Below are 14,896 nucleotides of genomic sequence, written 5' to 3' on the forward strand. Positions count from 1 at the left end.
ACATTGCTCTATGCCTGAAACTAACACAACATTGTAAATCAACTATATATCAAGTTAAGGAGAAAAAAAAAAAGAGTTCCAAGGTGGTCCGAATCCAGGCACTGGTTCTTGACATTCTCCGTCCTTCAGCCAGGAGAGCCCTGCCTGATCCCCAGAACTTGGAGGAGCACTCCGAGTGCAGCTGGATGAAAAATGGCAGTTGTGAATGGCTTTTGGCTTTTAACCCTCATGAGACTGATATAATCCCATCACTGAGAAAAATGAAGTTTCCACAAGACAACAAGATAAATATTTTCATAAGAAGAATTGGGTGGGGGGAAGATGATCAGACCTGGGCTTTGGGTGGGTCTCTACCCATAACTCACAGCCCTAATCAATAGATAACCCGAGTTCCTCATGCATTTGACAAATCCCTGTTCAAGTTTAGCTGGAGTATTAACCCCGAAGAGAGAAGAAAACAAAATGACCTGGATTTATCTCACCATGGCAGCCCTGCTCTAGGGACCAGGCCCTGACATTTTCACTCGGGCCAGACCTAAAAGGAGAAAGGTTCATTCCACCAGAGGTGCACTGACTTTTCTGCAACAACTTCAATTCTGGGAGTGATTTCATAATAGGGAGACTCACCTGTCAATACAGGTGCCAGGAGGAATTCTCCACAGATTTTCCTCTGGCTTAAACAGAGCCTGTGTAAATCTATGGCTGATTCATATCAATGTATGAAAAAACCCACTGAAATGTTGTGAAGTAATTAGCCTCCAACTAATAAAAAAATTTAAAAAAAAAAAAACAGAGCCTGAAGCATTCAAGTGTCTTAGGCTATACTCCTCTGAGACGTCTATACCACACTGTGCCCTGATTAGGGTAAGATGAAATCTTTTCCTAAATGTGGTCAGAGGAATTCCCACTGGTCACACGAAGATCACAGGGCACAAAAGAGGGGAAATTTTGGTATCACATGCTCTTTCAAGTATGTTATTTAATATACTACATGAGTAGGACTTTTTCACATGCTATGTGTCTTGTCTCAAGCTCTTAGGGTAGCCCCATGGTTAATATCACTTTTCTCCCTCTTTTACAGGACCTTTGGCTAAAGATGGAGATTAAATGATGTGAGCGCTTTACCGCGTGGATGGCTTCACAAACGGCCAGGATTTGCCCTAACTAGGTTTCCATGTGGCTACCAGGGAGGTCAGTGCTCCCTCTCACCTTGCCTGGAGGCTGTTCAAGTACAGCTGAGGCAGCAGTGACCCTGGGGTCTCCCATCTGTGACTGAGGTTCATAGCCTCTTTGGGCTCAGTTTCTGCAGGTGTCTAAATCCAGGCTGAGCCTACACAAGGGACTCTAGACTATGGGTGTCACAGAACACAACAATTTGCACATCAAATTAAATATTTAGAGGACCAAGCTAGGGCTGCCAGTATCTTATATGCTAAGTTGGGGCATTAACAAGAACAAATAACAAAATTAGCCTGTTCCCATCTGCCATCACTGAGATTGTATTAAAGGAAAGACATTTTTAACACATACTAAAAATAGAAGAGAGAGAATCTCAGAATTTTAAGTGGATGGCATTTAGTTGGATAGAGAACTCCCTCTCTTGTCTGTATTTTTTTTCCCCGTGATACAGACTGGTGAGGAGTTTATTACAGGCAGGGATTGGTGCTTCCTGGAACCAGAGGAACGTCAGCTACGATCAGCTTTTAACATCTGCAATTCTATCTCTGATTTTCAGCGCATCATCACACTGCTACTAAAACACAGACCAAAGATGTGAAGAAACAGCCCATAGGCGAATCACTGCAAGCAGATCCTCTGTCTTCCTCTCCATGTGTTTATTCTCTCCCACAGTTTCAATGCCAACCCAGGGAAGAGAGCATTGGCCAGGCAGAAAAGGGAAGCAGAAATAAACACTTGCCTTCGATTTTAAGGGGGTGGAGAAAGGACAAAACCAGGCCAAGGGAGAGTGTAGTGATCTTATTTCACTTCTTAGTTGACTCAAGTCCTTGCAAGGGTGTTCTGGAAACATCAGTGCCCTCTGGAAACTACTGCCCCTCACCAGGATGAAATCTCTTGCCTATGTGTGTGCTTGAGAATGAACAGCTGGTTACTAGGCACAAGACTGAGCTCCAGTTTTTTGAACCTCTTTTTGTTAATGATTTTTATATTGGTAATGTATGCAGGTGGCACAAAATTTAAAACAAACAAGAACAGGTTAAAAACTTTCTTTTATATCTACAGCCATTCAGTTGGAGATGTTTCTGGAGATGTTCTGATCAGATTCAGGCATAAAATATCACAACTTTTGTATTATCACAAATATTTACAATTGCAATAGTACTTCACTATCTGGAATATTTTATTAATCTGTACCCTATTGATGGGGATTTCAATGTGTTGGTAAGACAAGATGAAAATACATTTTGTGTGTGTAGACTTCTAGAGGCGGAACTGCTGACTTAAAGGTCATGTACATTAAAATTTTTTCTTTACCCACCATAGAGTTTGTGCCAATTTACTCTCCCCCCAAAATAGAGAGTGCCTGATTCCTGACACTGTCAGCCACATGGTGTGACAAAAACTTTTGAATCCTGGAAATATGACAAGTGAAAAATGGCATCTCACTTTTATTTCAATTTATAATCTCCTTTAATAATTGAAAAAAATGGTTCACAAAAATTCGCTAATGTGAATTCCCCCTTTACCAAGTATTCATTGATCCAGATGGGTCCAGCTGTGTCTCATGAACATTCTGATAATGAGTATAAACTAATGATTAGCAGCAAGATGTTAGACGCATGTACTTGCTGATATCCATACTTAAAGGCAATATAAGAGAATCTTTATTAATGGCTCCCTTATGCACCTCTGTATCACTTACCCCCCAAAACGCACCTGTTAGGATGAATGGAAATTAAAACCACGCTAAGCCAGAACAGGGTAATTCATTCCTTCATAAAATTTCCCCTTGACCTTGAGAAGAGATCTCAAAGCAATAAAAAGGCTGAATCTTGAAAGACATTGGACCGTGACACTTGATCAGAGGTGGACTGTAGAAAGTGGATAACATTTGTCAGCTACTCCATTTCACATCTACTAAACTCAGAAGCATAGGTGATAAAGATCCTCAGAATTTCCACTATGTGCCAAGATACATGAGATTGTCACCTCCACCAGGTACAGCTACCGATTCCCTGGTGACTTTGTGGATCAAAGACTTGTGACCATTGACTTGCATCCATAAAGCTGGTCCTCCTACCTCACTGAATTTATGATGCACCTCTATTTTCTATGCTTGCTCATCTCTGTTCAGATTTCCACTTACTTTCAAGGTCACTTGCTGTGTTTGGACAAAATGATAATGATATTGATCTTCAGGACACCATGTCTTGAGCATTTTTGAAAGGGGCAATGCAGATCTCAGTCACTTCATGGACACATAAAAAATCATTACAGAATGACAGCCAACAAACTAAATAATGAATTTAATTAATTTAAAGTAATTAAACATGTTAAATATTTACTGAGTTTGTTGTTTTCTATTGGATTTGCATTGAGGTTATAGTGATTTTGTCATGTGCTATAAGCACCAAGCTATTAATCCTGTGGGTGGAAATGCTTAGACTCACAAATTGTTAGAAGACTGTTTTATAGAACATAATCCATATACTTAGACCATGTACTTGTATTGTTATTTAATGATATCCCTTTTTACTCACATTCACAATGGGGTAGATATTATACGTACTATGGGTGAGTTGGTTCTTTCACAGCTACAAATTTGACATTCTAGTTTCTAAGGTAGATCTTATGCTTGTTTACTTGCTTATTTATCATCAATCTATCCAAATTTCTTTCTTTTATTCCTTCCATCCATCCATACATACATCCATCCACTCATCTGTCCATCATTTACCTATTTTCTTTCCAACCATTTATTATCTATCATCAATTGATCCTTCCATTTTCTTTCTCCCATCGATCCATCCTTTGTCTATCTATCCATCCATCTATTCTCTTTCTATATCTTTGAATGTATCTATTTCTAGATATAACCCCCATTTAATCTTTGTCCTGTGCCAAGCATTGTACTGGGCTTCCCTGGTGGCTCAGATGGTAAAAAATCCACCTGCAATGCGTGAGACCCAGGTTCGATCCCTAGGTTGGGAAGATCCCCTGGAGAAGGAAATGGTGACACAATCCATTATTCTTGCCTGGAGAATTCCATGGACAGAGGAGCCTGGCAGACTACAGTGCATAGGATCTCAAAGAGTTGGACACCACTGACGTGATTAACACACACAGGCATTGTTCTAAGTGCCACACAAATATGAACTTATCCTCACTATAATCCCATGAGATGGTTATCATTTCTCCATTTCCATCTTACAGATGGGGAAACTTAGGAACAGAGAGTCACTTACTAACAGTCACACAGCCAGTCTAATGGTGGAGTCAGAATCTGTGCCCAAGCTTTCTGGCTCCAGAGTCAGTGATGTAACCACTACACTGGGCTATGTGTGTCCAACGTCCTAGTTTTGTGAGCCATCGCTTGTTCCCTGTCACGGAGGGAAAATCATTCTTCTGTTGGATGAAACAGAGAGAGTTCTTGTGAAGAAGCAAAGCTGGTTTAAAAGTGTGTGGTGGTGATGGGGCTCACTGGAAAATGTCTGTTATTCATTAACAAGATAATCTTAATAGCATCTCCCTTGTGTAATGGAGAGATTCAATAACGGTACTAAAGAAATTCAGTGGAAATTAATGTTGGAGCAAAAAGCACAGTGATGCAATTCTTAAAACTGGGAGGAGTATAAGGTTCATCTAAGGCTGACTGTATCTTGGAGATGAGGGAACAAGCCCCGGGGACTGTGGCCTCAGTTGGCCTGACTGCTGGAGACCATCTTGGACCCAGGGACCCGGATCCAGACGTAACATCTCCAGGTGCAGTGGTCCCGCTTCGGTCCTTTATTAACAGAACTGAGGACTCCTCAGAGGCCTCAGATCAGCTCAGGTATCTCCTTGATCCACTCTGAAATGCATTCATCACAGGCACTGAGAGCTTTCTGGCCTGCAGTGGACACAGTGGAGCAGTGCTCATTCACACAGATGCTCCCTTTCACGAGGTGATGTTGGGAAAGTGTCTGGACCAGAAGAGGCCAGGGATGAGGAGGAGGCCAGGAGTCTTCAGGAGTCTTGCCCACAAGCCTGCAGAAATCTATTTCTCAGGGCTGTGGAGTAGTATGCGCCAGGCCTTCCGGGTGGGATAACTGTTTTATTTCTTCTTCATTAAAGGAAAGCTAGGACTCCTTTATGAGAAAGCAAAATGACTTATTTGATCATAATGCAACTTTGGAAATGGCAAATTGCAGGGTGTCAAAAAGTCATAAAGAATGTGGAGTCTGATCGATTCCTTTTTTTTATTGTGTTTTTTTGTTTTCATGCTAAAATAGGGCAATTTGGACACGTCTGCTTTCCTCAGATAAAAGAGAACTCTTTCTGTCCTTTGAATTCTTCAGAGTGCTTTTAAAGGAGGCTAACTTGGTTTCCTTGTGACGTTTTTCAAAAAGCCTTTCTGATGACGCTCTCAGAAGAGACATGCTTTGCTGTGGTACTTCTGATAGTTCCACGTTTCGGTTACAGATTAGCTTTTTTCATGAATTCTAATTGAAATTATTTTTGTTTGTAAATGAATTTGTTTTCTGCACCAAAAGGGAAGGAAACACACTATAATCTTCATACCTAAGCTATTTATTTAAACAAGATTTAAAGTCAGGGAACATTTTCAAATAAATTTCACATCTAGGAATGTACCCATCCTCCAAAATAAGTGTCCCATAAAAGTAAGTTCCCTTCCAAGTAAGTGTCTATATAAGCACCAGAGGACATGCTCAGGGACTTTCACAGAAGCATTATTCATGACAACTTTAAAATAAAAACAATCTAAATGCCCATCAGAGGTATAACAGATAAATATGTAGTATGTTCCTACCACAAAATCACTGCAGATGGTGACTGTAGCCATGAAATTAAAAGACGCTTGCTCCTTGGAAGAAAAGCTATGACCAACCTAGACAGCATATTTAAAAGCAGAGACATTACTTTGCCAACAAAGGTCTGTCTAGTTAAGGCTATGGTTTTTCCAGTAGTCATATATGGATGTGAGAGTTGGACTATAAAGAAAGCTGAGCGCCAAAGAATTGATGCTTTTGAACTGTGGTATTGGAAAAGACTCTTGAGAGTCCCTTGGACAGCAAGGAGATCCAACCAGTCAATCTTAAAAGGAAGTCAGTCCTGAATATTCATTGGAAGGACTGATGCAGAAACTGAAACTCCAATACTTTGGCCACCTGCTGCGAAGAACTGACTCATTGGAAAAGATCCTAATACTGGGAAAGATTGAAGGCAGGAGGAGAAGGGGATGACAGAGAATGAGATGGTTGGATGGCATCACCAACACGGTGGACATGAGTTTGAGTCGGTTCCAGGAGTTGGTGATGGACAGGGAAGCCTGGCGTGCTGCAGTCCGTGGGGTTGCAGAGAGTCGGACACGACTGAGCAGCTGAACTGACTGATGTTCCTACTGTGTAACCATATAATGGGATAAAATACAGCAATGAAAAATTAAGACACAACTGAGCTTTACAATCCCTGCTGCACTAAAGTGACCATAGTGATTAGAAACAGTGACACTTTTTTCTTCATAAAACCTGAAGGTAAAAGCTTACTAACGTCACAAGAGAGGCCATGAATTTCCTTTTCTCTGTTCTCGGGGGAATCTTTAAAAACAGTGTATAAAAGACACATGGCAACGTGCAAAGCTGTTCTATAACCTTTTGGAAAAACTCTTTTCCCGCATCAGTTGAGTACTTGGGATCTAATTGACTGTGTTTAAAAAAAGGCAGACTTGGGGGTCCAGTGGTTAGGACTCTGAGTTTTTACTGCCATGGGCCTGGGTTCAATCCTTGGTTGAGGAACTAAGATCCCTAAGACCATAGCCAAAATGTGTTTAAATAAATATATGTGCCTGATCCTAGGTAGAGGGGCCAAGTTTTTATCAGCTTATCAACTGAACCAAGATCCCAAACAGCAGAAGATCATCATAACAAACAAGACAAAAACAAACAAGAAAAAGAAAGAAGAAAGAAAGAAGAAAGAAAAGGAGAAAAAGAGGCCACTGGGTTCATTTCAGTTTTTCAAACCAGAGCACAGTCAGCTGTACTCATTTCAGAGGCCAAAGGGTCAGAGGTTGATGTAAACTATCCAATCTTTCTTTGATACAAACTTGAATGCTTAACACAGACTCTTAGTGATGGGGAAGATAATTTAAATATTCCTGTTGGTTCCTCTCCTATCTGTTCTGAAAACCCATTGTACTAGTGCTGAATACTCTAGAAAGCAAAACTGACTGTAACAAGAAAAGTGAAACCTGAGGATGAGAAGCACTTTCCATCCCAGAAATATTCCCCTTTAAGGGATTTTCAAATTGAAGAAATGTAGGAGAATGTGACTCCTTGGGGTTTGAATATCAACAAGTTGTGAGGTACTGGTGTGAAACAGAAAGAAGCCTTGGAGTCAGGCAGAACAGAGAGGATCACGGCATTGCTGCTTCCCCACTGGGAGACCCGAGGTAGACTCTTAAGGTCAAGTCTCAGCCTCTTTCCCAGCAAGGGGGACGATAGTACCTACTTTAGAGAGCAGCTCTGACCAGTCAGTGAATAATGTATGAAGCACTGAGTGCACAGTCTAGCACACAGTCACTAGGTAAACATTAGACATCATTTCTGATTTGTTAATCAGTAAAATTCCAAGATCACAGTGGAGGGAGGTGGAGTCCTTACAGGGGAGGAGGATGAGGAGAGATGTAGGAGTGTGGGGGGTAGTAACCAAACAACCAGAATCACCTGAAAAGTGAACTAGCCTCCCTAGACATTAGTAGGATGGACACCAGTTCTCTGGAGTCCCCGCCAGCCACAGAACTCAGAATCGTCCCAGGGATGTTCATGCTGCAGCACACAACTTCTGGGACTGGAATGGATTTGGATGGAGAAGCAGGAACTTTGGAAATTCTGGTCAAGGAGCTTTGAGAATGCCTTCTTCATTTCATTTTCCGCTTAACAGCACAACCCCCTCATTTTGCATAGCTGATTTTTTAAAGCTCCCTATTTATTACATTTCCAAAGTGACTTAGCACACAGGCACACACTTATTACATAAGGGAGCATTTTATAGTAATAAAAACAATAATGATTTTTGTGAACAGAACAGGCTCTCCCCAGTTGTTATTAAAACAAAAATATTTCTTTCTTTCTGGCCCTGGAGACTGCCACTCACCGACTCACCTCCAGTTCCCAGAGTTTGCTCAGAAATGTCAGCGAAGTTAGCCTTTATCGACAGCATCTCTTATTGGCAGAGCATGGGGAAACTCCCTTGTAGTCAAAAAGAATACATGAGATGACCATGACAAACAGGATTTTGGGTTCAGGACCAACAGAGGGCTCATAGAATGATGTAGAAAGAAGTTGAGAAGCCAGTTACTGGAGAAAATAAGTGTTGGATTTGTCCACTGTCGATTCCACATATACAGATAATGCTGGTTTAATTTGTACCTGAGACCCTTCTCCTACCTTTTTCAAATAAACAAGTTTACAAAGATGGTAAGCAGAGCAATTAGGACAAATAAATTACAAATGTGCTATGGTGACTTGTGGAGCAAAAATGGTAACCCACTCCAGTATTCTTGCCTGGAGAATCTAATGGACAGAGTACCCTGGCAGGTTACAGTCCTTGGGGTTGCAAAGAGCTGGACACGACTCAAATGACTTAGCAGGCAAGCACAATGGGGACTTGTGGGGTGAGGAGATAATAATATATATTTAATAACATATAATTCCTTATATAAATAAGGAATTCATGGTGAAGTGGACAGTTTCACATTAGACAGTCTTCAAAACAGGCTGAGAACAGGAAGTTGAAGAAACATGCTGACAAGCATTCCAGATCTTTAAGAACCAAAGATAGACTGTGGCCTTTTAAAACCGCAATTCCTTCTCCCACTGTGGTTGTTGGCACATCAGGAAAAAGATCAATCAAACTGTGTCCTTCTACACCTTGTAATTCACGGTGGCCTACAGTAAATTCTTTTTTCTCTTTAATGTTCTTAGGAGCTGTTGGATCTTATGTTTTTAAAAAGTTGGACTTCATTGTGTAAAGATTTTATTAAACATGAGGAAAAAATCTTGCTTTTATGAGTTGACCATGTATTTACAGTTGCTCTCCACATCATGCATACCACACCACCATGCAACCCATTTTTTCATACCAAGAAGTCTTTATTGAGCCCCTATATGTGGAGGTAAAGAGTCATGATGTGGGTATAAGCTTGGTTCCATCACTTACAACACACATATTGGTGTTAGATCGTTCCTTTAACTTCTCTTGGCCTCAGTTTTCCCATCTGTAAAATGGGGTTTATGGTATTCATCTCCCAGAGTTGTTGTGAAGATTAAATGGGTTCATCCATGCAAAGCAGTTGGAACACAGAGCAAAGGCATGTTAGGTAGAAATGGCTCTTACTTACTGCACTGTTCCCTTATGCTAGATGTTGCTGTCCTGAGAGTTTTGCAAGAATCAACTCATTTAATTCCCACAAGAGCCCTCTAAAGTGGGTACTGTTATTATCCCCTTTTTTGTGGATGATGAAACGAAGTCTTTGAGAAGTTAAGGAGGATCGCAGTTCCATGAGTAATTCTGCTCCTGCACAGGAAAACACCTCTTAAAATGTGTGGATCTAGGGAATTCCCTAGCGGTCCAGTATTTAAGGAGCTTCCCCTGATGGCTCAGGGATAAAGAATCTGACTACAATGCAGGAAACACAGGTTCGATCCCTGGATCAGGAAGATCCCCTGGAGGAGGAAAAGGCAACTCTCTCCAGTATTCTTGCCTGGAGAATCCCAGGGCAGAGGAGGCGGGTGGGCTACAGTCTAAAGGGCGCAAATAGTCACACGTGTCTAAGCAACTGAGCATGAGGCAAGAGCCAGTGTTTAGAACTGCTGAAGGTGGGGGTTTAATCCCAGGTGAGGGAACTAAGATCCCTCACTGCACAGCACAACAACAAAATCAAGTGCAGATCTTGGGGGGAGGATATGCATGAAGCATGGTGTGCAGCCTGAAAGTCCCATCAGTCACAAGGCTTGGATATCATCAGAGCCTAGCCTGCAGGTTTCCCCCAGCTAGCAGTTAGAATGCTTACTTTTTGCGTCCCAGTTTCCCTAGAACTTCACTTCAAACATACCTTTCCTGTGACTCTTAGCTCACTGTGTATGTGTGTTAGTCACTCAGTCGTGTCCGATTCTTTGTGACTCCATGAACTGTAGCTCGCCAGGCTCCTCTGTCCATGGAATTCTCCAGGCAAGAATACTGGAGTGGGTTGCCATTCCCTTCTCCAGGGGATCTTCCCGACCCAGGGATGGAACCCAGGTCTCCTGCATTATGGGCAGACTCTTTTACCATCTGAACCACCAGCGAAGCTCCTCTTAGCTCACTATCTTCACCCAACTCTGTCAACCCACTTATTCTATATTCCCTAAGTGTCTTAGTCTCTTTGGCCTACTGTACCAAAAATACCACAACCTGGTGGCTTATAGAAAACAAAGAGTATTTCTCACTGTTCTGGACAGTGGGCATTAGATTGGGGTGCCAGCCTGACTGGGTTCTAATGAAGACCCTCGACCAAGCTGCAGAGGCTGCCTGCTCTTTATATGCATCTGTGACAAAGAGTAGGGAGCAAGTAAGCTCTCTCTGAATCTTAATCCCACCCTCATGACCTCATCTATTTCCTAATAAGAGCTCCACCCTCATAACCTCATCTAATTTCTACTACAGCAAGTCCCCAACACATGAAACTTAAGTTTTGAACTTTAAAGATGTGAATGTACCCTTGTGTGGAGCTGTTGTGCTGTATTTTTGTACTTTTCAAGGTACTGTACTGTAAGATTAAAAATATTTTTATTTTTTGTTTGTTTTCAATGTATTATTTGTGTGAAACTATTTTAAAACTACTATAAGGGCTTCCCTGATAGCTCAGGTGGTAAAGAATCTGCCTGTAATGCAGGAGACCCCAGTTCAATCCCTGGGTTGGGAAGATTCGCTGGAGATGGGATAGGCTACCCACTCCAGTATTCTTGGGTTTTCCTTGTGGCTCAGCTGGTAAAGAATCCACCTGCAATGTGGGAGACCTGAGTTCGATCCCTAGGTTGGGAAGATCCCCTGGAGAAGGGAAAGGCTACCCACTCCAGTATTCTGGCCTGGAGAATTCACGACTGAGTGACTTTCACTTCACTTCACTTAATGGTATTATACAGCTAACTGTGTTAGTTGGGTACCTCAGCTAACTTTGTTGGACTTAACAGACAGATTGGACTTGCCAATGTGCTCTCGTAACAAAACTCATTCATATTTAGGTGACTTACTGTACCCTTACCAGCCTGACCTTTTAATACTATCATATTGGGAGTAGGGTTTCAAGATACAAATTTTGGGGTCACAAGTATTCAGTCGTTAACACTGAGTACTTGGTTTGATTTGTTGATCTTTCACCCCTATAGCCAAGGAGTCACTCACATTTCCCTTTGTCAACTGCAAACTGGCACTTGCCAAGAGCATTTGCCAGTGACTGACCAACAACAAGGGTGTTTGCCATCTGCTTCTGCAGAGATTGAACCCTGTGCTGCTCCATCAAAAAGACCCCTGCTATTTCAGAGCGTTTTCTGAGGCCCTATCTTTGGTACATTCCAGAACAAATAGCCCTGGGTCCTTGGTTTGGGTCCTTCATGTGTAGTTATATCCCTGCCTCCACCTCCATTGCTGGTGACCCTGGAGAGACTGCCTCTCTGGGCCCAACCCCTGGGACTCCAATTCTGGTTTGTGGACAGAGACCACTCCTCTTTCATTCTTCTCTGTACAACTCTAAGAATGGAAACAAGTCTTGCCCTAATTTCCCCCATGACTGAGACCAGGCTGACACTTTTATAGGCCTTTTTGAAAATTCAACGCGAGTGCAAAGAAAAATGGAAATTGCTGTACACATGTGGTCCCTATTTGGTACATGGCCAGCCTCCCACATAGAAACTGGATAGTCTCCAAGGAGAGAGGCCAGACTACCCAGCACCATCCCAGGCCCCAGTCTCTCCAGGCAGTTTTCCTCTCCAGTTTCAGTAAAAACTATCTTCTCAGATCCTAAGAGAGGGAGTATTTCACTCCAACTCCCATCTCAAGTCCACTTTGTTGGGGCTTCAATTTTTATCTCCTTCCAGGAAGATGGGTGGAGATGAAACAGGAGGGAAGGGGGCAGAGCACAATCTTTAAATGAATGACATAAACATAGCACATGACAAAGACTGGTGAGAACTACCTGGGTTCAAAATAATGGAAGATTTGACTTCCAGTAGGCCTTGAGCCTCAGTAAACACTCATTGTAGTACATTAACATAAGCCAAATGACATACCCACCAGAACCATGACAGTTCTGAGGGCAATCATAAAAGGCCCAAAGTGGGCAGTGGCCCAATCCCTGGAAATCCTCCCCTCTCCCCGCTAAATAATTGGAATAATCCTCCCACTAGTTAGCCTATGAAATTACCCAGACCATAAAAACTAACCACGTCATGTTTCGGGGCTCTCTCTCTCACCTTCTGAGATGGGCCATGCTCTGTCTGTGGAGTGTGTTTCTTTCTAAATAAATCCACATCTTACCTATGACTTTGTCTCCAGATTTTTTTGTGATGAAGCAAGAACCTCAAATTCACTGGCAACAGAAATCACTGATTCACTCCGGAGAAAAACCTGCCTCCAACTACCTAAGTGTCAGTTGGTCCTTGTCCCTAGAAATTCAACCACGGTCTCTTTGTTAACAAATTAATACATTAATACTATTTCCTTCCAAGGAAGATTTGAATAGGTTAGGTTTTCAGGTTACTTTACAGGACGGTTAGGGGGTCTGCTCCTTCCAGATGCCACCTTCATCTTCATGCTCTGTCTGTGTTCCCATCCAGACAGTAAGAACCTCGGGAATAGACAGTGAGGTTTGCATCCCTTTTTCTGACTTCCCTGTATACCCCACCCCTCCACTGTTCTAGCCACACACACACACACACACACGTAGTCAAGACCTAAAATCAGTGAACTTTGCACACATTGAATGATCCCTAGATTTGTTTTCTTACAAAGCTTCTGAAATGACTGAAGGATTAAAAAGACTGTAAATTATACCTGCCTTCATTTTAAAGATATTTGCTGTTTTCATTTTTAAAATACCAACCTCATTCTTTTTTAAACTGAAAATTTATTTACTTACTTAAGGCTTTGCTATGAAGTATGTGGGATTAGTTCTTCTCCCTCACATTTTAAAGATTTCCCCAATATTTCTACAGGACCAGTCTCAGCTCCAGTTACCACTTCCCTGGACCAGTGGTGCTCATGGCATCACTGCTTTGCTATTGGCCATCTAACCTGCCACTCACACATCTTTCAACCAATCCAAACCCAGAGCCTAGGGGAGGCCTCCCCCTACACCCGGACATCTGCTCCGGTTCATTCAGGTGCAAATACTCAGCCGTTTCAAATGCAGAGCTCAGCTCTCTGCTGCTTCTTTGTCTCTTCTAGTGAGAGAAAAGCACTGGTGGAGAGTTCTTGCTTTCTTGCCCCACTTACCTTCGAAAGAAAAGATATTGCTTACAGAATATTTAGGGGAAAAAAATCATTGTTCCTGACATCTCCCTTAGTAAGTGAGTTTTTCTATGGTTATATTTAACCATGCCAGGCCTGGCAGATTATGTTTTGTCACAAAACCTTGAAACCTTAGTAAATGGACTGACATAGTTTGTATTTCTTTGGACTTGTCATATCTAAAAAGCAGCCAACAATAAGAATTCAAGAAACTTCAGCTAGGTTTGGAGAGTGAGACTTAAAAGAGCTTTGCAATGAAGGCATTTTGCTTTTAGGTCAGTGGAAGTTTAGTCATGCAATATTGTCAGCACAGACCCTAGACTGGGTTATTTATTTCTCTCTCTGGTAAGATGACACAGGCAGAGAGCACACTGGCGCCTTATTTTTCAAATCCCAGTGAATACAGCAACATTCTTAATGAAGCGAAAGCAGAAAGAGAGAGAGAAAATGTTCTCCTCACCACAATCTGAATATAGCATCTTCCTCACACATTATCTTTACCCTAGAGCTGGATTTATGAGAATAGGTTATGTCGACAAATACAAGAAAATAATAAACATCAGGCTCTGCAGCTATTTTGCCTTATTGCTTCAACTCAAGACATTTCAAAGAAAGGGAAACACAAATCCAACAAGATAGAAGACAACATGTTCTATTTTTAATATCTGGCAAGTCGACTCCTTGGATATTTATCAAAAGAAAATGAAAAACTAATTAGAAAAGAATATGCACCCCTATGTTCACTGCAGCATTAATTAGAATAGCCAAGATATGGAAGCAACCTAAGTGCCCATCAACAGGTAAAGAAGACGCTGTACACATGTATACTTACATATACACACGGATGCATGCATGCTTAGTTGCATCTTACTCTTTGCGACTCCATGGACTGTAGCCCATCAGGCTCCTCTATGAGATTTTTTCAGGCAAGAATACTGGAGTGGGTTGCTATTTCCTCCTCCAGGGAATCTTGCCAACCCAGGGACTGAACCTGTGTCTTCTGTATTTCCTGCATTGAAGGCCGATTTTTTATCTGTGGAGCTATCACTCACACTCACACACACACACACACACACACACAATGATGGAATATTACTCATCCATTAAAAAGAATGGTATTTGGTCATTTTTGACAACATGGATGGACCCAGAGGGCATTATGCTTAGTGAAATA

The 14,896-nt window shown here is 41.8% G+C and overlaps 1 long non-coding RNA gene across 1 annotated transcript in view; it reads left to right on the plus strand.

The window, feature by feature from the left end:
• The window catches only part of LOC122448765, a 30,441-nt gene extending 27,949 nt beyond the window's left edge, over nucleotides 1-2,492 (plus strand). The window contains exons 2-3 of the long non-coding RNA XR_006271745.1: nucleotides 1,082-1,191; nucleotides 1,736-2,492. This is a non-coding gene — a long non-coding RNA (uncharacterized LOC122448765). The remainder of the gene's footprint in view (nucleotides 1-1,081; nucleotides 1,192-1,735) is intronic.
• The last annotated feature ends 12,404 nt before the right edge of the window (nucleotides 2,493-14,896 follow it).

The sequence above is a fragment of the Cervus canadensis genome, chromosome 10 (genome assembly GCF_019320065.1).
Source record: "Cervus canadensis isolate Bull #8, Minnesota chromosome 10, ASM1932006v1, whole genome shotgun sequence".
NCBI classification, from domain to species: Eukaryota; Metazoa; Chordata; class Mammalia; order Artiodactyla; family Cervidae; genus Cervus; species Cervus canadensis.